Genomic DNA, 25567 nt, shown 5'->3' with positions numbered 1-25567 from the left:
CCACCATGCAGGTCAACAGATGATTATAAGACTCGTATAAGGAGAAGAAAGAGGGAAGGGGGCATAGAGGATACTTAAAGGGATAATGGCCCAAAATGTCCAATTTGATAAAAGACTTAAATATAAACATCCAAGCAGTTTAATGAAGTCTAAATATAATAGAGACTTGCACCAAGAAATATTATTATACTCAAACTGTTAAAAGACAAAAAGAAAATTTTGAAAGCAGCAAGAGGGAAGCAACATATCCCATACAAGGAATTCTTCATAAGATTATCGGCAGATTTTTTATCAGAAACTCTGGAGGCCAGAAGGAAATAAGTGGATATATCTAACATGCTAAAAACAAAAACAAAAACACAACTGTTAGCCAACAATCCTGTGTCAAAATGACCACTTAAAAGGGAGAAACTGAGTCAGTTTCAGATAAATACAAGCTGACAAACATCACTACCACCAGCCCTGCCATGCAAGAAATGCTACAAGGAATATTGCAGGTTAAAATGGAAGGACACTAGACAGTAGCTCAAATCTGTGTGAAGAAATAAATATTGCAGTAAAAGTAACTGCATGAGCAATTATAAAAGCTGGTATTATTGTAACAGGTTTGCAATCATATTTTGTTTTCTACATAATTTAAGAAACTAATGATTTTTAAAAATCTTTAGCTAATAATATTAAACAATTATTAGCTTATGGTTTTGGACATGATGAATGAAGATGCAATTTTGTGACATCAAGAACTAAAATGATTGGGGACAGTGCTGTAAAGGAGCAGAGTTTTGTATGTCATCAAAGTTTGAGTATTATAACTGTAGGATGTTGATTATAATCCCCATGGTCACCAAAGAAAAAGAAAGAGTATAGAATATAAAAAAAGGAAATGAGAAATAAAATATTTCAGTACAAAAGAAGAACTATACACAAAAGAAGACAACAATGAAGAAAATTAGGAAAAAAAAGCTACAAAGCATATCGCAAACAAATAGCAAAATGATAGATGTATGTCCCTCTTGTCAAAATCACTTTAGATATAAATGGTTTAAACTCTCCAATCAAAATGCGGAGATTGACAGAATAGATAAGAAACAATAATCCACCTACATGCTGTCTACCAGTGACTCACATTAGATCAAAGGTCAAAAATAAGTTGAAAGCAACACAATGGAAAAAGACATTTCCTACAAGTAGAAACTAAAAGAGATAAGATTGATTGCCTATAATAATATAGGACAAAATAGACTTTAAACAGAAAAAAATAATATGAGACAAAAGGATATTATACATTAATAAGAGGTGAAATACAGCAAGAAGATATAACAATGATAAACATTTATGCATCTAATATTAATTAGTGAAAATATATGAAACAGAATTCACAGAAATAAATGCAAAAATAGACATTTCTATAACAAAAGTTGAACATGTCAATATCCCATTCTCAATAACAAACAGAAAAAACAGACAGAAGACTAACAAGGAAATAGAGGACTTGAAAAACATAATAAACCAATTAGATCTAAAAGATATATACAACATACTCTACCCAACAACAGCAGAATAAACACTCTTCTAAAATATACATGGAGGGTTTTTGTCTTGTTTTGTTTCGTTTTTCTTTTTTCTGAGATGGAGTCTCGCTCTGTCACCCAGGCTGGAGTGCAGTGGTGTGATATTGGCTCACCACAACCTCCACCTCTCAGGCTCCAGTGATTCTCCCACCTCAGCCTCCTGAGTAGCTGGGATTACAGGCAAGCATCACCACTGCAACGGCTTTTTTTTTTTTTTTTTTTTTTTTTTTGTATTTTTAGTAGAGATGGAGTTTCACCATGTTGGCCAGCCTGGTATTGAACTCCTGACCTCAAATGATCCACCCACCTGTCTCAGCCTCCCAAAGTGCTAGGATTATAGACATGAGCTACTATGCCTGGCCACATGACAGGTTTTATAGAATAAACCATATGTTAGTTCACAAATTGTCTCAATTGATTTTAAAATTAGGTTACTATACAAATTACCTTTTCCTAATCACAGTGGGATGAAGTTAGAAATCAATAACAAAGGAAAACAGGAAAATTCACAGATTTGTAGAAAACAAATATTCTTATTTAATGAATCAAAGAAATCACAAGAAAAATTAGAAAATAAAGATAAATGAAAATGAAAACATAACATATTAAGACTTATGGAATGCAGCAAGAGGACTGTCCATGGAGAAATTTATAGCCGTAACTGTTTATATTAAAAAAGAAGAAAAATCTCCAATCAAAAATGTATCTTTGCAGCTTTAAAATGTGAAAAAAGAGAACAATCTAAACAAAAAGCAACCTAGGAGAACTAAGGAAATTACAGAAATTAAAGCAGAGATAAAATGGAAAATAGAAAAATAATAGAAAAAATCAATGGAAACAAAAGTTAGTTCTTCCAAGTACCAACAAAATTGACAAACTTAATCTAGATTGACTAAGGAAAATAAGAGAGAAAGAGAGAAAATTCAAATTACCAAAATTAGAAATCAAAGTGGGGATATTACAGATACAGATTCACAGAAATAAAAGTGGTTATAAGATAGTACAATGAACAATTGAATGCCAATAAATTATATAACCTTGATGAAATGAACAAATTTCTAGAAATACATAAACTACTGAAACAAAAACCTGGAGCACCCACACTTCTTTATTTCAAAACGTATTGAAATATGCAGTAATCAAAACACTGTGATACTAACATGAAGGGAGACACATGGACCAATGGAATTGAAAGCCCCCAAATAAACCTTCTCATATATGGTCAAATGATTTTTTTATAGGATGCCAAGGTCACTAAATAGGGAAAAAAATTATTTCAATAAGTGGTACCAGAGAAAACTGTATACTCACATGCGAAAGAATGAAGTTGGGCCATTATATAACATCATATACACAAATTAACGCGGATTTAAGACATAAACATAAGACCTAAAGCTACAAAACTCTTAAAAGGTAAGATAGAGTAAAATCTTCACAACATTAAATTAGACAATAATTTTTTGAATATGGCACCAAAGGCACATGTCACAAAACAAACAGTAGGCAAATTGTACTCCATAAAAATCTTAGAATTTTGTGCATCAAAAGATATTATCAACAAAGCAAGAGGGCAACTTGCAGAATAGAAGTATTTGCAGATAATTTATCTGATAAGGATTACTATCCTGGATATGTAGAATACTCCTAAAAATAAACAACTCTAACAATGTAAATGACCAAATTCAAAAATGGGCAATAATTCTGAACGGTCATTTTTCCAAAGCAGATACACAAATGGCCAATAAGCACATGAAAACATGATCAACATCACTAATCATTAGGTAAATGAAAATCAAAACCACAATGAGATACCACCTCAAATCCATTAGGAGAGCTACTGTCAAATAAGAAGAAAATAAAAAGCATTGGTGTGGACATGAGGAAATGAGAACCTGTGTTGCACTGTTGGTGGGACTATAAAATGGTACAACTGTTAGAGAAAACAGTACAATGGTTCATCAAAATTTAAAAGTTGAATTAACATATGATCCAGGGATTTGATTTTTCCACAAATATCCAAATAAATTGAAAGCAGGGTCTTGAAGAGATTTTGTACACCCATGCTCACAGAAGCATTATTCTTGTAGCTAAAATGTTGAAACAACCCATGAACAGATGAATAGATAAGCAAAATGTGATATATACATACAATAGTATATGACTCAGCCTTAAAAAGAAAGGAAATCCTGATATATGCTACAACATGGACGGACCTTAAGGGTACTATGTTAAGTGAAATAAACTAATTACAAAAAAACAAATACTGTATGATACTGTATGAAAGTACAATGGTGGTTGCCTGGTGTTGGGAGCAAGGGAAAATGGAGAATATTTGTTTAATGAGTATACACTTTCAATTTTGCACAATGAAAAACTTCCTAGAGATGAACGGTGGTGAGATTTAGCAACAACCATATGAATGTACTTAATACCACTGAACCATACACTTAAAGATGGCTAAGATGGTATATTTTAGGTGATATTTATTTTACCAAAATTTTTAAAAATTGAAAGATTAAAAAGATAAGTAGGGAAATTTGAATATAACTTGCTAATAGATGGCATCATCATCAGTAAAAAAAATTATTACTTTTGTTAGAAGTGTTTATGATATTATGGTTATGGTGAAAAATATTTTTATTTTTAGACATGGATACTGAAGTATAGATGCTCCTGGACTTACGATGGCAATACATACCACAATTCCATTTTTGATTTAAAATGTCCTAATTTGAAAATGCACTTAATACACCTAACCTACTAAACTTCCTGAAAATCAGAAGTTCCCAATCCGCCGGCCACATATTGGTACTGATGAGTGGCCTATTAAGAAGTGGGCCTCTGTAGGGACATGGATGAAACTGGAAATCATCATTCTCAGCAAACTATCGCAAGGACAAAAAACCAAACACCTCATGTTCTCACTCATAGGTGGGAATTGAACAACGAGAACACATGGACACAGGAACGGGAACATTACACACTGCGGACTGTTGTGGGGTGGGGGGAGGGGGGAAGGATAGCATTAGGAGATATACCTAATGCTAAATGAGAAGTTAATGGGTGCAGTACACCAACATGGCACATGTATACATATGTAACAAACCTGCACATTGTGCACATGTACCCTAAAACTTAAAGTATAATAATAATAAAATTAAATTAAATTAAATTAAATTAAAAAAGAAAACAGCACGGGAAAAAAAAAAAAAAGAAGTGGGCCTCACAGCAGGAATTGAGTAGCAGGCGAGTGAGCATTACTGCCTGAGCTCCGCCTCCTGTCAGATCAGCAGCGGCATTAGATTCTCATAGAAGAGCAAACCCTTCTGTGAACTGTGTGTGCAAGGAATCTAGGTTGCGTATTTCTTACCAGAATCTCACCAATGCCTGATGATCTAAGGTGGAACAGTTTCATCCTGAAACTATCTCCCTGCCCATCCCTGTCTGTGGAAAAATTGTCCTCCATGAAACTGGTCAGTGGTGCCAAAAAGGTTGGGAACCGCTGCTGAAAATCGTAGCTTAGCCTAACTTACCTTAAATGCGCCCAGAACACTTACATTAGCCTACAGTTGAGAAAAATCATCTGGCAACATAGTGCGCTGTAGAGTATCAGTTGTTTACACCTTGATGATTGCATAGCTGACTGGGAACAGTTGCTTACTAAGATTGCCTAGCAAGGCAAGACAGTATGCTACTGCTTTCTACCAAATGCATATCAGTTTCACACCATCGTAAAGCCGAAAATTATAGTTAATCCATCATAAGCTATGGACTATCTGTGTTTAGTGGTGAAATATCTTGATGTCTGTAATTTAAGGTATGTACTCCAACAACAATAAAATAGAGAAGTGTGGCAAAATGTGAACAACTGTTAAATCAAGGTGATGTGTATACGGTATTTATTTGATTATTCTCTTTCTCTTTGTTTAAACACTTTCATAATAACTTTTAAAATTCTATTATTTGTTGAACTCATATGCTCTGTAACTTTGTCCTTTCTTAAAATATTTTATTTGTTCGTAAAAGTAATATGCTCAGAAATAAAAATAAAGTAAGTACTATTGACCTATGACTTATAGAGAGCTCTTGTCAATAGCATTTATCTTTACAGGATTTTTTCTCTGCTTATTTGTTTTATTTTGTTGTGAACAAATCATAACAATTTTTGTGATATGCTCCTTGTCAATATCATTAATATGTTCCATTAAACCCCTTTATAAATGTTCTGGAATATGAACAGAGAAATTTTCTGGAGTAGAATTGTTGGCTGAAATTGTATATGTATTCATAATTGTAAGCGATGCTGCTAGATATATTTCTAGGAATGTTATAACATTACATATACCCATTATTGGTCTTTAAGGAGGAAAATATTTTACCCAGTCCTCATGTAGCTTTTTAGTTCAAAGGAAGTTCAGTACTACAAATGTTTTAGGATTCTCTCTGATCTCTTGCTCAACCGCCCAAGGAAAAAAGGAATAATATAATCTTATTGATGAGATGGGATAGAAAGACTGGACATTTAGATTTGAGTCTCTTTCTCTTCCCTTTCAGTTTTAATTTGGCCTATCTGAAGGAAAAATGTATTTCTATTTTGCCATCATACACTAAGAAAGCTTACTTCCATGACAGAAGCCTGTAATTGTTAGATTACCTATGAGGTGGTAAATAAAATTGCCAATAATATAAGACACATTAAAAGATACCAGCTTTTATCTTTAATACAGATTATTTTTGATTCTCTATGTACCTACTTCCATGTAAACAGAGTTCCTTCCTAACTCTGGACTGTATAAGAAAGCGCAATTTATCTGGTTTCTGGCAAATCCCCAATTTCGTGTGCATGGGCAATAACATTGATACGCAGAGAAAAAGTGGAATTTCAGGGGGCAAGCATGAAGAAATTGTGGCTTTTATCAGAGACAGAGAAAGTCACTTCAATTATTACTAATTGTCAATTGGACACCCAATGACATAGGGTTTCCAAATTTTGGGATGACTCAAGTCTTTGTCCAGGATAGTGGCTGTTTGATGTAAATAGAAATGTAGGTGCTGACCTTAAGTACAAACTACAGAGCTCCATGAAAGAGTCCAGCACAAGGATGGGTGTGAGGAGCTCAGAATTTTTGCAAAACTTGAGCACAGGTTAACTTTGTATGTGCATTTGTGTGTTTACATGTGTAACTTGAAAATAACATACAGTAAACTTTATTTTTGCTGGAGGGGGCACATAGTACAGTTGTATGAACTTTAATATGCACTGTTCTCTCTCTGTATATACAGAGGATTGGTTCCAGGACCTCTATATACCAAAATCCATGAACACAAGTCCCCCAGTTGGCCCCGTAAAAACTGGATATACAAAAAGTCATCCCTCTGTAAAGGCGGTTTTGCATCCCTCCAATACTTTTCTGTGCCTGGCTTATTTCACTTAAATAATGTCCTCATGTTTACATATTCTGAATATTTAGTCGTGTGATTTGCAGTAAAAACAAGTCTCTACCGGTAAGACTCTACCGGTAAGACAAAAATGCTCTTGTTGCACTGTTCAGCTGACATTTATCAGGCTGGGACACTGGTTTCCTGGCAGTAGTAACTATTGGCTGACTCGTATCTGCCCTCTTCTCTGGAGGATTGCACTTGACTGATGAGAGCCATCTTACATTGAGATGATTTGGAGATTAGACTCCTTAGCAAAGCTCCATTGGCCCTGTACTGAAGCCAATGGCCAACCCATGGGGTCATAGCAGCACAAACCACGACTTTATAAGTATAATGGCTTTGTGTCATGATCTACATAGCAGAATTTCCCTGGGAAATAAGTGAGGACAGACATCTCCTAAAATCACACTTTTGTTTAGTTCAAGGGTGGGTAAATTTTTCTGTATAGGGACAGATAATAAATATTTTAGGGTCTGCAAAGCCATATGGTCTCTATTGCAACAACTCAATGCAGGGACAAAGGAGACAGTAGTTAGCAGAGTAGGGTACTAGCATAAAGACAGATAAATAGAGCAGAATAGAGCCCAGAATATAACCTATTAATAGAATATCAAGTGATGTTCTACAAGGGTGCCAAGAAATACAAAATGGAAAAGATATTCTCTTCAACAAATGGTATTTGGAAAACTGAATATTATACAGAAGGTATTTGGAAAACTGAATATTCACATACAGAAGAATGAAGTTGACCCTTATATCATGCACAAAAACCAACTCAAGATGGATTAAAGATTTAAATAAAACACCTTTACCTGTAAAACTCAGAATGAAACTTAGATAAATATCTTCATGACATTGTTATTGGCAATGATTTTATGAATTGGACACCAAAATCATGGGTAACAAAAGCAAAAATAGATGGGTGGGACCATAAAAAATAAAAAACAAGACTTTTGCATAACAAAGCAAATAACAGAATGTAAAGCAATCTATGTAATAGAAAATATTTGCAAATCACACATCTGATATAAGGTTAATATACAAAATATATGATAAACTTCTTCAACTCATATTGAAACACCAAGTAACTTAATTAGAAAAGGGGTAAAGGACTTGAATAAATTTCTTTCTGGAGAAGACATACAAATAGCCAACAGGAATATGAAAAAATATTTAATATCACTAACCATCAAGGAAATGTAAATCAAACCCACAATGAGATATAACCTCACATCTGCTAGGATGGCTATAATAAAAACAAACAGAGATAATTAGTATTGGTGAGGATGTAGAGAAATGAGAATCCTGATACACTGTTGGGAATGTAGGATGATACAGTCACTATGAAAAACAGTATGAAAGTTTCTTAAAAAATTTAAAGAGAACTACCATGTGATCCAACAATCTTACTTCTGGATATTTGTTTGAGGAAACTGAAATCAGGATTTTAAAGGATTTTCCGATTTTAAAGAAATAGGTGCATTCCCATGTTCACTGGCATGTTTCTCTTGAGATCATTCCCTCAATAACTCATTTGTACAAGAATCTCCACCTCACCTCTCTTTCTGGAAATGCTTACCTATGAACACCATGTGTCCCAAAATATATGAAATTTTATTTCTGCAATTTGGAAGCCAGAGATAAAAAAAGAGAACCATTTATTACCTCTTCAGGCAAACTATTTACTGGTTGTATGTTATTAAATGTTGTATATGTCAATACAGAGCTAATGTAATTGTTTTAATTTCTTAGCATTTTCTCTCTCCACTTTTTGGCATATGCATTAATTGATGATGATATGTCTTTATTAACAGCACATATATAATGTCTCTTTTTAAAAGAAAAACATTTGTAATTATAATAAAAATAAAATAATGTTCATTACATTATTTATCTTAGGTGAAAAATAATGGTATTGATGGAGTTCAGGACATGCTACCCCAAAATATGGTACTCTGGCATTTGAGAAAACAGGAGAAATAGGAAGGTCTCTCTGACCTTCTCCTCACTCTTCTCTGAAGCAGGTCATAAAACCTAGGAAGAATTGTTTTACTTCTCCTAAAGCAAGTCATAGGATCCTTAATTGAGAGGTCGCCTCTGTATACCCAGAGGAAAGGAGCCTAAGACACACAGATACCAAGGAGAATCTGAACAAATGGGCCTTGCTAAATTCTTCCCTAGTTTACCCAGTGGGTCATTCTCACGCTGTCCAATTATATTTTCCCATGACTGTCCACTCTTAAACCTAAGCATAAAAATACACAAGTTTCCCTTTTCTTTGGGTCTGAATTTCCTTATGAAGGCTCCCATGTCATGTAAAATTTGTATTATATACATCTGTTAATGTTTTTCTCTTCCTAACTGGTCCTTTGTTGTAGGCATCTCAGCCATTAATGAATGATGGATAAAGAAAAGATATTCCTTTTTTTCTCCTGCAGTATATATCTTTTATGTGCATATATGTACATATGTGTTTATTCCTATGAATGTACTCACATATGCATACAAACAACTTATGTACTGCACGTTTTTCAATAGTGATAGTTGACAGCTTTAACGTGGAGAACAATATTTCTACATATATTTTACTTGTAAATCTCTCACTTTCTGGTCTGGATAATCACTTTTATATGTAAATTGTCACATGTTCAAATCAGTAAAAATTAATTATTTGGATGCCCTGTATTAGAATCTTCATAATATGTGTCCATGCATGAGTGTATATGTGTTTTTCTGTTAAACAGGCAGGTAATGAGATGAGAAGAAAAATGGACTAGAGTCAGTGACAACTTCCTCACCCTGTCTATAAATGGACACAATACAGAAATGCACACACAGACCAGTTCAGTGAAATGTCATACCACATATTTTGCCTATTCTGTATGCACATCATATTTTTGAGACCATTTTAGCTCAGCCAAACACCTCTTTTTCCTTTCAAAAAAGATTAAATGAAGCTGCTTAAATAAATTAATGTTCTTCATTAGTGATAAGGTTTTGACAGTAAATAGCTGACCATTGGACTTAAGAGTGGCTCATTTGTTCAAGATATTCCATTATCTCACGTGGCAAAATAGCTAGAGAAAGGAAGTTTGTCTTACATTCAAAACAGGTTTGTGGCAGTTCCAAGCATCATATCACACACTTCTGTCCCAAAGCAGAGTGCAGAAAAAAAAGTTTCTTTTTTTTTCATTTTACACAGGACTAGTCTCCTTTTTTATGTGTTTTTATCTTGAAAAAGATATGTTCGGAATTCTTCCATAGAATTATATACTAGGACTAATCCAACTTGGTCACATACTCTGTCATTTGAGACTGCAATATGTCCAAAGATAAATGGCCTAATAGGATGGGTACACACTAATAATATTTCCTTCTCTTTCCTTCCTTCTTCTCTAATGTTAATGTGTTGTTTTAAATATTAAATTGAAAGTAAAGAGAATAGAATAAAATTGCAAGAAGCATTTTATACTTGATAAATTATGCATGCAGAGAGTTAATCATTTTTCTCACCTTCCTCTCACTTAGACTTTAATCCTAGTGGCAGGTAAATGTAAATAGTTAATTAGACACCTAAAACTTTCCAAAATATTCTGCTTAATATCAGTTCCATTAGGATAAAAGATTTTGATATCACTTATTTCTACATTGGTAGTATATCGAATTGCTAAGTACAGAGTTAAGCAGATTGACAACAGTCTTCAATTTAAACATTAATGAAAATTACAGAATGAAGCATTAACTCTAATTCCTTATCCTAATACTATATAATTCATGAATAAATAAAGGTCAATGATGGTTTTTGGAAGCAGACACCAGTTTGTTAAAATATTCTTTTGTAAAGTTATATCTATGCCAAATCACATATCTGGGATTAGTTTTATTTAAAGAAACTGCAAAGAGTTATTTGCTTTTCTTCACTACATATATATGTGTGTGTGTGTGTATATATATATATATATTTTTTTTTTTTTCTAAGAGGCACGACTGGGCCACATTTTACATTAGGGAGAGACCAAGTTAGAGAATTTTTTCAGTAACTTAATCAAACCCACAAAGTATATCATGGGTAGGGCTGATATTAAAATCTAGGCATGATTCATTCCTTCTTTTCTAATTTTAAATAAGAATCTTCAATTTTCATCACTATTGTTTACAATCACACTTTTTTTTTGCTTCTAATTTGAAAGAAAAAAAGCCAAGTAATATTTATTATTTTGTCTACTCAATCACCATTTCTTCCCTAACACTTCCTCAGTATCTTCAAAGAGTGCATGGAGTTTTAGAACAATGGTTTTAAAAGTTTGTTCCTCAGACTTTTGCCTCAGCACAAACTGTAAGCATATTTCTACTGCAGGTTCATGGACCCCCCCAACCTTGACATACTGAGACTGCATATCTGGGGGGTTAGTCAGGGAATTCTTTAACGAAAGACTGAGAACCACCATTTTAGACCATAATTTTTAAAGTAAAACTTATACTGAAATTCACTTTTTGAAAGCAAATTTCAATTTTTTTTTTTTAGTGCAATTTGTGAACATTAGTTTGGATTTCATTCTCAGCATAACTTTCACATAGGGTGAAATCTATTCTCTACCTTGAAAAAATTAAAAGCTGTTTATTATTTCCACTACATTTTACAGAATGGAATAAAAGATACAAGAACATTAAGAAATTCAATAGAGAACTACTTTTGGAGTTTGCATATATAATGAAAATAAGAAAGTTATTGTTAATACAATAATTATACAGGCATATGTTTGTGCATATGTAATATATATGTGTGCATGTATTATATATAGTATACATGTATACTATTTATATATAATTCTTAATTATATATAAAATAATCATGATTTCTCTGGCTTATGTTGAATTTTATTTTTGCAAATGGTTATGCATGAATTACAATATATTTAAGAACACCATTTTACCTTTCACAGCCTTTATAATCTGGTTAGCTAAGAGTTGGTGTTTCTTACACAGTAACTTTATTACAGGATATGTAAAATTAATGTTCTCTTATATGTCTTCTAACAAGATTATTTCTATGTGATATAATGAATAACACAACATGAGGAGCAGAAAAATCTATTCTGCCTTCATAATTTACAGATAAGGTAAACAATTTTAGCGAATTTGAGTTATTTTCTCACATACCTTGAAAAGTGTTATCGCATTGAAAATACCTTGAGTTTCCTCTTATAAGAGAAGTTGTTTCACCCCCAGCTCCACTGGGGTACAAGTGTCTTTAATGAAAATGAATGGGACTGTGTATTGTCTATAACCAGCACATAGATGATGGGAATAGGATTGGTTATCTAACTATCACTGTTAGTGGCACAATTCCAGAAAATTTGCAAGGTGGCAACTCTGGACTAGTCTTTGATTTATGAATTAGTTTGGTGAAAAATGCTGTTAAATTAGTTAAAAAAATTAAAAGACCACTTTTTATTCAAGAGCATATGCTAAGAAATATGAAAAGCATCTGACTGAAGTAGAGAGACAGCAAGAGAGACAGAGAGAGCAGAAAGACAGAGTAGTGTATATACATTAATAGAAGAACTAGAGATCAGATTTAAGAATTTCACCATGGTTCCTTGAGCACAGAATTGGCCTAGATGTTAGAATGACCTTCCAATTTAAATGTTAATAAGAATTGTCTGTAAGAAAATTCCTGCAGTTCAAATGAAGTTCTTTTTCCCCTTACTGCTATAAGCACACTTAGACAATACCGCCATTACTTTATCAAGGCTCTGTAGTTCTGTGTCTTTTAATAAAAGGATTCTAAAATGCCTATCGTACATGCTAGAGTAGAAATGAGTCACAAATCTATAACCATTATATTAATAGTTATTCTAAACCCAGATGTGCTTAATTTGGTGTCCATTGCAGGTCTTCAAAAAAGCCCACTAACAGACAAAGTGTTTATATATACAGATGGCTATTTTTCTGGGGGAGAAAAGCCGTATATTTTACTAATATGATAAATTCAACAATGACTAATATAAAAGTATGTTATCTGAAGACTATTTACCCAATTTTATGCCAACATGTTTTAAATTTTGTTCCATGAATATTCAGCCTCAGAATCTCCTGGACAGCTGATTATAATGTAGATTTATGGCCTAATCTCCCATTTAAAGGGTCATAATCTTGATATATGAGGCTAGAATCCATAGCTTAATATTAAAATATTTTCATACATAAAAAATATTGAATACTACAGGAAAGCAAAGTGAGTTTTCCTATACTTTGCATCAATTTCTACCCTCTGACAACAGAATATTTAAAAATGGGATTAGCTTCTATTCCACACCAATTTGAGCCAAGTGTGATATTCATTTGGTGCTAACCTGTTTATGTCAAGCAACCAGCGTTAGACAAAAGTCCCTAACACCTTCTAGGACAGGTGGTGTCGCATTTCCTCAGCACTTCCTGTCTCATTCTTGAGGGACATCCTCTCCTCTGCTCCTGTGTGGACCACTTGGATTCGCCCCTGTCCCTGTTTCCACGTGTCCTGTAAAGCGGTGTCGGCTTGCGGGAGCCCCAGGGCTTTTAGATGCGGGGCAGGCCACTGCTCTTTCAAAGGAGGAGGGAGGCAGATGGCTCATGGGTCAGTGACTTTTCTTCAGCTGACACCACGCCTTGCGGCCCATGGGATCGTTCTATGCTGCAGCGAGGCCCTGCCTGCCTCACCAGATGTGGTAAGCCCATCCTTTCTCACCCAGAGGGGTCCAAAATAAGATCTGAAGGAGAGTCCCCCGGGTTCAAGTGATTTTCCTGCCTCAGCGTCCCAAGTAGCTGTGACTACAGGTGCTCACCACCACGTCCAGCTAATTATTATATTTTTAGTAGGGATGGGGTTTCATTATCTTGGCTAGGATTGTCTTGATCTCTTGACCTCATGATCTGCCCACCTCAGCCTCCCAAAGTACTGGGATTACAGGCATGAGCCACTGTGCCCAGCCTTACCTGACTTTTTAATCAACAACCAAATAATTTCAGTGCTTGCTTTGGGTGAAAATAAATTTTGCTATAAATGCTATAGAATCATAGCTTTCTTGGTCTCATTATGCCTCTGTCTCTATTTTTTTCTCCTCCTGTCTAGATATCTAGATACAGATGTAGATATAATATTTATATCTATATACAAAATGTATCCCATGCATATGAAAAGGTACTCACTCCATCCATGCTATTGAATCTTGATTAATTTGCTTATGAGTAACCACATAAATGACTATTCATTCTTACTATAGTTAAGGTATAAACTGCAAGGTTTCTTTTAATGCAAAATTAAGTTCAAGAGTCGAGCTGGCACTAGCAAAGATGTATTCAAATTATATAGTGCAGATGAGTCAGTTCTGATATCACATTAATTAGTTTTAAATATATCTGAAACCAACTTGAATCTTGATGGGAGTTACAGCATGAGCAAATGTCAACTGGATCTTATAGTGAACACTGGTTACCAATTTTTATAAAGCGATATTTTTTCCTCTAATAAACCTACATGCCTGTTTTCTCATCCATAAGATAGCATAAACATAATTCATAGGGATATTTGAATATTAAATTAGTTAATACATATAAAGGTCTTAGAACATACGTTAGTGCACAATAGGCACTATATGTGCTAGATGATTGTTATTTCCATGCTGGAACACAACACACAAAATGTACCTTCACAGATATTCACATCAGACTGTCAACAGAGAAAAAAATAGTGACTGAACAACTTGACCTCTTATGTCTCCAAATATACTGAACTCAAGATCCTACTTCACAGGTATGTACATGTGACAAAAATATGTGCAGTAATTAATATTATGAGAGAGAGTAAAGATATATTAAAAGAAGAGAGACTACATTCGTCCTTGTGGTTTGTCATTATTACAGTTTAAACAGATCACATTTTTACTCCCTTTACCATGAATAATTGGAAAAGGCACAAGTTTTTACAGCATTTCTGCTAAGATTCTAAAATAAAACAACTTTAAAGTGTCTTGTAACACTTCAAAAAATTGAGCCCTTATTAACCAAAATAATAGGATCAGCTAAATTTCTGTGAACCCCTTTATATACAAGTTGAGAAAATGTCAGACTTGTGCTACTTCTCCTCCAATCAGTTCCTTCTACCTTTGTTCTGTGTTGGGTCTGAATTAATTTTTATGAAATATTCTCCCAAGTTGGCATTGTCGATGTAGTCAACATAATTTCCCCCTGAAAACTTTTGTAATCATTATTCTAGCTTCGAATTGCAGATGTTAATTTCTTGTGTTTTTCCCTTACACAAAACTATACTCTCCCAGCAGCAAAGCTGTAAGAATTCCACAGTGCTTTTGCTCATCTTTCCTCATCATTGATATGTCTATGTGGAACTACCTGCTGAATTCAGGCAAAAAACAAAGGGATAACAATTACTTTGAAAGTTGAAAACTATTTTAGAAAAACATAAGTGTTAGAAAAATGATTCTTTTAAATTCTTGACAAATGTAGAAAAGAATATTTTTATGAACTGTTTATGAATTTTAGATCTGGGGAGGGGAGTAAATTGGGAAACTTTTAAATTTGATATTTCTTAATGGTTGCTGAGAATATTTTCATTCCATGATGCACGTAATAATTAAGTTATTTATTTACCTGTACCTATTCTTTTGTAAGGTTTTCTTTTTCCACCCAAACCACTCAAAGTGCTTACTCTTGAGACATACTTAACAGGATATTACTTGTAAATATCTTCCCCTTTATTATTGGATAATGTACACATACTGAAAGCACTATTTCCTTTTTTCATAGAAAGGATTGGGTCTCAGAGGAAGAGAACTGTAATTTGAAAAAGGCTTATGCTCCTTCCACCTCTGACTCCTATTTCCTGATGAACTTATACCTAAATTATAACATTTTATTCCAAATATCTGTGCCCAGTCCTGGACCACTATCATATTTTTAAATAAAAAGAATGTCACAAGTGCCTAAAAGGCATAGTTAAATTATATATTATTCATATTATTCAATATTATTCAAATTATACTGATCAAGTACTCATTTGTCATATGGTAACTATAGTGGAATGAATGATGTCCTCCCAAAATACGTATTTATGTTTTAATCCTAGGAATTTGTGAAAATTACCTTATATGGGAAACAATGTGATTAAAATAAGAATCTTTAAACAAATTTATTATACTTTAAGTTCTGCATTACATGTGCTGAACATGCAGGTCTGTTACATGGGTATACATGTGCCATGGTGGTTTGCTGCACCCATCAACCCATCATCTACATGAGGTAGTTCTCCTAATGCTGTCCCTCCCATTGCCTGCCACCCTCCAACACGCCCCAGTGTGTGATGTTCCCTTCCCTGTGTCCATGTGTTCTCATTGTTCAACTCCCACTTATGAGCGAGAATATGCGGTGTTTGGTTTTCTTTTCTTGTGTTAGTTTGCTGAGAATGTTGGTTTCCAGCTTCATCCATGTCCCTGCAAAGGACATGAACTCATCTTTTTTTGGTAACTTTCTCATCTGTGTATTTGTTTTTTCTTTGTTGCTCTCATAAGGCAAATCGTTTTATGGCATTAAGGATCACCACGATATTCAAGGAAAAACTCTTCTTCTCAAGATTATTTTATGAACTTCTTTATAAAAATTTCTTATTTCTCTGCAAAAGAAAGTCTGTAACAAAGTTAAACACTTAAGCTTTATTGTGTGAGACAATACCAAGACAACAAGAAAGAAAAGTTGTTTTATGAAGATGGCTTTCATTTCCAAAAAATCACAGCCTGTTGCTTTCTGGCAGGATGTTTTCTAAAATTACCCTGTACTTTATGAATAAAATAAGCATCTTGAGAAAAAGAGCTTTTCCTTGAATATTCTGGTGAGCCTTAATGCCGTACAACGTTTGTCCTTATGAGAGCAACAAAGAAAAACAAATACACAGATGAGAAGGTGATGTGAAGACAGAGGGAGAAATTAGAGTAATGGAACTGCAAGCCCAGGACTGCGGAGGCAGCCACCAGAAGCTGGAAGAGATAAGGAATAGATTTTCCCCTAGAGTCCCTGCAGAGAACATGGCCTTGCCAACACCTTGATGTTAACTATTCTGGTGACATTGATTAGGACTTCTGGCCTCTGGAACTACAAGAGAATATATTTCTTCACCAAGTTTGTGGTAATTTGTTACAGCAGTCATAGGAAATGAATACACTGAGTAATAATGCAGAAAATATGCAAGCAGACAGAACCACAGGAAGTCAGGAATATGTGCCTGGAGACTGCAATTGACAGTAAGTGTGAGGAACATCCCCATTGGAGGGGCAGCTTTGCCTTCCCTTCACATATCAATATGCTGCGTGTTAACAAGGCTGCTGACTCCGTCCATTTACCTCAAAATCCTCACTTCTGCTTTTAGTGTACTTTTCCTCCTGCCCTTGTTTTCCAGATCACCTGGGTAAGCGTCTGCTTATTCCCCTATTTATAGGTAAATATAAAAATCCAGGAACATCATTAGAAAAGATTCCTTCAAGGCTAGATCAAAGGATTTTACAGGGTCAGCATTTTTGATGTTTCATATCCCCTGGTTTGGACCTGGATGAAATATATTTCTTCACCTGGGTTCAAATTCAAGTCCTGCTAATTACCCAATATGTGACCTCGAACTTGCAGTAGGCTAAATTTTAATGAGACAAACATTTTCTACAGCTGTGCTACAGCATTCTTAGTGATCAAAAGGAAGTGTTGAAATGCCATGAAGGAAAGAATTTAAGGGAAAATGTAGGAAGCTTTTCATAATTATAAGTATTAATCAAGTAGCATTTGAGGAGCACTCAGTTTTCTGCACTTGGATTCCATAGTCAGTCAACCTTATGAAAACAGGTTTTTTTTTTTTTAAGTTCATGTAGCTATTTTCCCCAGATAATGTTGTCTTTCCATTATGAACAGAAAATTTAAAAGATTACACAACTACACTAATAATCAGATACTGTGCCTTTTGGCCCCAGAATTGTAACCCAGTGACTATTAAAAATAAATGAGTCTCATATGTAAGAAAGTTAAAGCCCTGAGCAAACTCAGCACCAATCTGTGTATATTTGCAACTTGCTATTAGGTGTAAAGTAAAACACATTGTCTCAACCCATTACTTTTTGTCCCAGGAAAAATATAATAGTTTTATTAATACCAGTTTTTAAAAATCATGTAGCCAATTTTATAGAATGAAATGTTCAAGTTAAATGCTCCCACTGTTGTCTGCTTAGCTCCTAGCTACTTGGCTCTTCTCATAGATACTCTAGACCACAACATAGTCCAGGAACTGGAGGGTTAAATTATGGTAAGATAGGGCTTGTCCAGGCACTTCTCCAATGTTATCTAGCTAACTGCATCTATTCTAATTGGTTAGGCACCCATGCCTGGAACAAAGTTAACTAATCTATGATTGGATTTGATTATTTCAATAGATTCCTGAGTCAAGATGTGACAATTTTATGCTTTTCCCAAGGTCTCTGGACTTGAAAGTAAAATATGAAGAACAGATGATGAACAGAATGAGAGTATCTACTAACGGTTGCTCTTGAACTCCCTCAACCCTTGCCTTTTGTACAGCTTGGTTGTTCAACATATTAGTTTACAAACCACAAATTCCACACTTAACCTGTGATAATTCTAGCTCATTTGTTTCTTAAGTGAGGAAAACTTTTCAAGGCATTTGACACCATTTGGAATAACTTATACGTGAATGGCTTGATGGTAGTTCCCTCTTCAGGGCACTTCTCTCGTGAACTACTGAATCACCAGCATGAAGTATAGATGTTAACTCACCATAGGTCTTCAACAAATACTTGAATGACTTAATGACTATGTCCTATTTTCAGTTTTAATTCTCATTGGCCCAGCATTGTCATAGCAACCTACAGTGAGCATAATCATCATTGATCTCATTTATTTGGTTTAATCTTTTTAAAAGTATTTCTGAATGCAATCAAAAATTTACAGCACACAACTACATTGACATGAATGTTATCTTTGATGAGCTGCTGTGTGTTCAATTACATTGTCCCAAATATTGCTACTTAATTAATATTGCTTATTGCATTGTTAGAATTGGAAGAGGACTTTGGATTTCTATAATTCAACTCATTTATTTTGTTAATTAATAAGAAAACTGAGATCTAAAGAAGTTAAGTGACTTCTTCAAGGTCTCATAATTATTTAGTAGCTAAACTTGGAAGAGAATTGGGAATGCATTCCAAATCCTTTGATTTTATTTATTATATCTTTATTTTAGATATGGGTATATCAAATATCAAATTAATACATTTGCATATTTTAATTAATGCTTTTTAAATACCATTAATTAGACTTGGTTACATAACTATCTGGTAAAAATTGCCAGTTCTGTCAGAACCAACTTTATTTTGTTCCACTTTTTTCACAAGTGAGTATTTTAATATCTAACACGCACATTACTACTACACATGTGATACAATGTCAGTCATGTGATTTTAATAACAAATAAGTTTCAGATTACTGTGGTGATAGAAGCTTAAGCATCTTTACAACTCAAAGAGAAAAACAAGCCTGAGCCCATGTTTTATTCTTACCATGCCCAGTCTCCTCTGACACATAGATAGATTTCTCGCCAAACAACAATTTATGTCATAGTAGCTGCCAACACAGACTTAATATAATCTCTTTATTGTCTTGATTTATTGTTGCTAATTGTCTTAGCCAAGGTTCTTTAGAAAAGAAAGCCTGCAGCAAAGTTAAACACTTAAGCTTTATTGTGTGAGGCAATACCAAGACAACAAGAAAGAAAAGGTGTTTTATGAAGATGACTTTCGTTTCCAAAAAATCACAGCCTATTGCTTTCTGATAGGATTTTTCTAAAATTATCCTGTAGACTGTCGCCCCACATCAGAATCTCTCACAATGAGGATGGAAGAGGAACTAATTTGACAGTTCCTTATCATCTCCTGCTTCCCATTAAATAATTTTCACCCCATAGAGTATTAACTGCTCCACACTTCTAGAATGTACACTTCTGAGTAACTGCTGGGGAATTAAGATCATATATTGCACAGTGTGGTCTGAGAAATGGTAGAATACACTCTTGCCTTCACAGATTGGTTGCATTGCAAAGTGCTGTGGTGTTATGGGGACAAAGAGGTCGAGCAGAAGCTAAAACCTTAGCTCCACAGAGGCTAAGAATGCTGACTATCAAAGACAGGGAAATGTGAGTAGAGTGAATGTGGTGGCTGTATTTTCAACAGGTAGGTCAACGAGAACAGGTTGGGCCCAGGAGAATCAGGGAAGGAGCATAATTTGGATATGGTACATGGATTAGCTTGAGTAAAGAATTTGTTGTAGTACTATGTATAATGCTTGGTTTCCCAATGAGTAGTCTTGGCTCCTTGATCTACTTATGTATACACAACCACAATTATATATAATAAGTAATCTTTACAATAAAAAATATTTAGCAAGTTGTTAAAGGAAGAATAACAATTCTATTTTCTTCCATGCTATTGTATTCTACAGAAAATACAATTTTGGTTTTACAAACGTAAGTAGTTAATGAATTGGAAGCCTATTATTAATTTTCAAAACTAAGAGTATATCCACATCTCCAAAACATACAAAGGTATATTTTGCATCATACTATTCAAAACAAACAAAATTATGATATATTCTAGTTCAGACTAGATCCTATTCTTAAATATTTTTATTTTAAACATTAGGTCCTTATCAATAGTAATCCAGAACCAGTTTTCCCAAGAATTCTCCAGAATTGAATATTTTACATAATTTTCCATAGTAAAAAAACTCTTTTTTTATTTAATCCTATACTATTACAAATATACTTTTGAACAAAATATCTATAATTTTAGTGACCTATACAACAGCCCTTGTTATCTGGTTCTGATTCTATCTATAAAAGAGGGAAGAACACAGCTTCAGGTATTACGTCAAAGGAGTAGTAGGAAGTAAAAAAAAGTAAACAGGCAAGAAAAGAGAAAAAAATAAAATTCTAAGTGTAGGGAATAATCAGGTACTTCCACTTCTCTCTACTCATGTCTTCTAGTGAGATCTCACATCATGTTAGCAATAAACTGTAGAGACCTTACTTTTCTTACTTTTATTAAGTATGTGCTTCATAAATAAAACATTTTTCCAATTTATAATTATAAATATATTTGTATGTATACATAGTTATAGTTATAAATATATAAATATTTCAGCTTCTTCATACCAAAATTAAGGAGATATCGAAAAATAAGGAAAAAATGAAAGCAGTGATTAACTAGAAAACCACTGTGTTATTTTTTCTTCTGGTCTTTTCATATGTATGTAGTCACAATAACCTGCCATGATCTTAAGTTTTCCATAAATTATTTAATAATTAAATAGTACTGTGCAACTGTAACAGAATATAGAATATTTTTATCCAACTAAAAAGTTTCCTCATATTCTTTTTTAGTGAAATCTACTGCCTCTTCCAGAAGGCAATTTTTTAATGTCTGTCATTATAGATTAATTTTGAATCTGGGTTCTTCTTTCACTCAACATGTTTTTGGATTTCATTTGTGCTGTTGCATGCACCAGCAGTTCATTACTTTTTATTGCTGAGAAGTATTACATTGTATACTATTGTTATGGTTTGAATGTTTGTCTCCTTCCAAACTCATGCTGAAATTTAATTACCATTCAAACAGTACTAAGAAGTGGCATCTTTAAGAGATGATAGGCTGTGAAGGCTCTGCCCTCATAAATGTATTAATGCTATTATAAAAGGAGAGGCTTCCTTATAAAGGGATAAGTTCATCCCCCTTTTGCCTCTTTCTTCCCCTCTGTTTACTCTTCTGCCATGGGATGACACAAGAAGGCCCTTTCCAGAGCTTGGACTTCCCAGCCTCCAGAATCATGAGCCAATACATTTCTATTCATAAATTAACTAGGCTGTGGCATCCTGTTATAATAGCACAAAACGGATTAAGACAACCACCTTTTTATGTGTCTTTCTTCTTTTGATAGACCTGTGAGATAATTTATGTAATCTTCAATGAAATTCACATAGAAAAATAACTTGTATACTTAATTGAAGCCATGTCCACACACATAAAAAATAAGCCTAAAATAATTTTTAAACTTAAGTTTCATGTTTCCAAATATGGGTCTTCATTCATCAATTTCTTAAAACAAGAAAGGTACGTATGTGTGTGTAAGTGTGTGTGTTTGTGCATGTGAGTGTGTGTCTTTCCCTTTTAAGAATGAATTAGATATTAGAAATGGAAATTTAAGAATTAAAAAAATATTTTTTGTTTGCCTTAACAAACTTTTCAAAAATATAAGCACTTTTACTGAGGAAACTTTTCTTCAATTAACAAAATATTAGAGATTTAATTGATAGAAAATGATAAATTGTTCAGACAATTTGATAATTGATTTTAGTTATGTTCAAATATTTTGGCATCCATTAATTTTGACCCCTGACCCAGATTCCAACAATAGCATACACAACTTTCTCTTTCCTATTATGACATTCTTTTGATATTTTAAGTTTTTCTTCAATATTCTTTCTATTCACATCAAAATGCTATGGGTTTAGTAATTTCTGTCATTATTTATATTTTTATTTAACTATAAAAATCATGGTCTTTTTGAATCAAATAGAAGAAATTTATAGAATTTGACAAGAACAACAACATGTGTGTGTGTATGATGTTCTGCTAGAATTATAGCATGATATACTGGACTGTTAGGCATCCCAGGCTGGCTCTCTTGGCTTTCCAGATGTTCTGTATTTGCCACTGTTTCACAAAAACTCACTAGTGTAAATATTTCTGCAATGCTGGATCATAGCCAGAAGGAAGATGAATATTTTGTTCACTACTATTTGCATCTAACTGTCTCCACAGAAAGAAGATACCCACCATTGTTTTCTACAAGTCACCTTTATAGAATCTCTCAAACTTAGAGCTTCCATTCAAAGTTGCTACTGCTTTTGAGAAACTAATATGTTTGACCTTCCATTGCCAGTAAGTGGAGAGGGAGAAGTACATTTACTGTAAAGTGAGTACAGTTTCAGACACTGGGAGAGTATAAGATTGATGTTGTCTGGAGAAGTCCTAACAGTGGCAGCAAGACAGTGAGACTACTGCAAAGTGATGATCAACCAATAACAGGAAATTCCTGTTATCTGGTGATATCTTCAGTGGCCTGTATGGTCTCTGTCACAACATCTCTTCTTTAGTAATGTACCTGAAAACAGTCATAGACAGCACATAAACAAATGAGTGTAACCCTGTTCTAATGACATATTATTAATCAACACAGAAATTTAAATTTCACATAATTTTAATGTGTCATGAAACTTGCTTTGATATATATATAAATATTTATATATGTATTTCAAATGTTATAAAGTTTCAGCTCCTAGTCCAGAGTTAGCCCAGGTGGTATAGTTTGCTGACCCTTATTTTATTCCTGTCAGGTTCCAGTTCAAGTTCTTGTTCTCTCGATGAAGCTTTCAAACACAATTCCATGACTCACCCTCCACTGTAAAAGTTGAATAGACTAAATGTTTGTGTCCTCCCAAAATTCAAATGTGGAAAACTTAACCCCTAATATTATGATACGAGAAGGTGAGGCCTTTGGGAGAAGATTAGATTAGATTAGATCATGAGAATGCAATCCTTATTAGTGGAATTAATGAGACGTTGATTCTAAGAATACAAGAATAGTGGGCAGTTTCCAACCGGGAAAGGACCCTCAACAGACACCAAGGATGCTGGCAACCTGATCTTAGACTTCCTGCTTTCAGAACTGTGAAAAATAAATTTCATTTATAAACCACCCACTCTACTGTATCTTGCTACGTCTATTAGTTTATCCTCACATGGCTATAAAGAACTATCCAAGAGTGGGTAATTTATAAAGGAAAAAGGTTTAATTGACTCACAGTTCTGCATGGCTGCAAAGGCCTCAGGAAACTTACAATCATGGCAGGATGGAAAGTAGCTCTTCTTACAGGGCAACAGGCAAGAAAGAGAATGAGTCTGCAGGAGGAACTGTTAAACACTTATAAAACCATTAGATCTTGTGACAACTCACTCACTATCACAAGAACAGCATGGGGGAACCTGCACCCATGATCCAATCACCTCCCACCATGTCCTGCCCTTGACATGTGGGGATTATGAGGATTACAATTTAAAGTGAGATTTGGGAGGGGACCAGAGCCTAACCATATCACTACAGTAGCCTTAACTGACAAAAACAAAGAGTAATCACATTTTTTTCCTGTTTTATGCTATGTGGTTTTTGTATTTTCATGTTTTTTCCTTGACATTCCTGTATTTTTATAATATTTTTGAGACCTATGACACTTTCTAGATCATAGAGGTGTGACTAAATTTCTATAATTGGCAGTCCTATACATTATTCTGTCCTATAGGCTCTAACAGCTGAATGCTTGGCAATATTTTAAATATTGGAAAACATAGTAAACAACTTTGGATTTACAGCATCACTTGAAAATTTGGAAAACCTGGTATTGATTATCATGTGGCAACAACTGGCTGGGCTTAGTAACAGCTGTAAATTTGGAAAAAGGCATTTGATTTCATAATCGCCACTGTCTCCTCTACCGCTTATGTGTGGTGTGGTAGATTTCTTAGATGGCTTCATGGAGGATGGCGGGGATCTGTGAATATAATGATAAATAATAAGATAGTGACTCCTATGATTACATTACGTGACATAGGACTGTGCTGCTCCAGACTAAAGAGAGATTTTCTGCTCACTTTGAACCAGTAAACTTCCATGTTGTCAGAGAATCATGTGAGAAAGGACTCCGGTAGCCTCTATGAACTGAAAGTGACTTCTGCCAATAGCCAGCAGGGAAAGAAGTGCCTTAGTCTTACTATTTCAAGGAACTGAATTCTGCAAAGAAACCTGAATACATTTTGCAGATAAAGCTCAGCCTCAGATGAGATTGCAACCCTATCTGTCACCTTGATTTCAGGCCGCCCTGAGCAGAGAATCCAGTTAATCTGTGTCTGTAATCCTGAGAAATCCTTGAGATACTAACAGTGTGTCATTTGAACTGCTAAATGTGTGGTCATTTCTTATACATCAATAAAAAGCTAATACACTATTACTTTTCACCAACACAATTCAGTTTTTATTCCTACTTAGCCTGAGAATGCCAAAAAGCTCTATTGCCACAAAGTCTCCTACTTTGCAAACAATGAGAAACTGTGGAATTTAAAGATTTTATTTTCACTCATGATTGATAGGATCTAAAATAGCCAACCTTTCTGTGCTGCATAGTAGAAATACTAGTGGAACCCAGAAAGCTATTAAGTAACAGGCTGTTTCCATGTGAGTAAAATTGATTAATTGTTGTAGACACAGATCTGCCTTATACTCCTGTTGATTACCTTTAAGGCAGTGGAAAATAATCAATTGGAAAAGAAGAAATGCATTATCTTTTACTCCAAGTAAGGAGATGGGTGTCCATTTGCTTACTATATAGTTTCCACCCCTTCCGT

The sequence above is a fragment of the Pongo pygmaeus genome, chromosome 19 (genome assembly GCF_028885625.2).
Source record: "Pongo pygmaeus isolate AG05252 chromosome 19, NHGRI_mPonPyg2-v2.0_pri, whole genome shotgun sequence".
NCBI classification, from domain to species: domain Eukaryota; kingdom Metazoa; phylum Chordata; class Mammalia; order Primates; family Hominidae; genus Pongo; species Pongo pygmaeus.
The sequence above is the reverse complement of the archived record's forward strand: the minus strand, read 5'-3'. Positions refer to the sequence as shown.